General features: G+C 39.0%; 1 protein-coding gene across 1 annotated transcript in view; it reads left to right on the top strand.

Moving 5' to 3' along the window:
- Window positions 1-922, top strand: part of LOC111653731 (phospholipid phosphatase-related protein type 4-like) — a gene marked incomplete at its 3' end in the record, with an annotated part of 19570 nt that overhangs the window by 16270 nt on the left and 2378 nt on the right. The gene's annotated exons all lie outside the window — the stretch shown is intronic.

Raw genomic sequence — 922 nt, forward strand, 5'->3', positions numbered from 1 at the left:
CCCCCCCCACCCCCCCACCCCCCCTACTGATGCTGCATTAGTATCATCCATAATGGATTTCAGTCTCTGGTAGTGGAGAGGTTCTGCTGTTCTGAGTCCTGCAGGATGGAAAAACATCCGGTGTTATGGCCCCTGAGGCTGAATGTGTGGCCCCCAGGGGCCCTGAAGGGATCCTCCAAATTCACTTCTTTAATTCCTCCTTCATGAAAAAGAAAAGAGGGAAACAGAGTTACATCCTTGTCATGATAAGACAATGAGCCTTTATTAAACATTAAAGTGACAGCTCAGCTTATTAGAGGTGGGTGAGGTTCTGATCTACAGTCAGTAGATTCAGTTTAGAGGAGCAGCATATATATATATATATATATATATACTGTGTATATATATACTGTATGTATACATATAAAGTAAGATTTTCACGGCTTCATCTGCCCTATAAAACTCAAACAATGCAAAGTGTAAGTGCACTTATTTAAAAAATGTATTGAGCCAGAATCTGAATTATTTTGCCTGTTTGTTTATGTTTATTTATTCTTTTATTCAGTTTTTTTTCTTTATATCTTCTTTATGTTGTTAAACCTGATTGACATTGTGATGTTGTCCAGATGTTTTTACACTCTGACAGGAAACCTTTAAAAATCTCAGTAAGAATCCCTTTAGTCTGAATAAAACAAAGAATCTAAAGAGGGAAAATGAGAGAAATCAGCTGTTTCTCCTTTTCCAGGAGAATATGCTTTAAATTCCTCAGATAATCTCTGGTTTCAGTGTGTGAGTGTCAGTATTATTAGATCCCTGGAGGCCCTCCTCTAAATACTCCTAATCCCCCCTCTGATGCTTCTTCTTCTCTCTCTATCATCTCTCTCTCTTCTATTCTTCTTCATGTGCAGCAGCTTTCTCTTCATCCTCCAGGAGAGGGGTGGGG

Source organism: Seriola lalandi, unplaced genomic scaffold, assembly GCF_002814215.2.
Source record: "Seriola lalandi dorsalis isolate HSWRI2012SDOR001 ecotype SW California unplaced genomic scaffold, Sedor1 jcf7180002054241, whole genome shotgun sequence".
Classification (NCBI taxonomy): domain Eukaryota; kingdom Metazoa; phylum Chordata; class Actinopteri; order Carangiformes; family Carangidae; genus Seriola; species Seriola lalandi.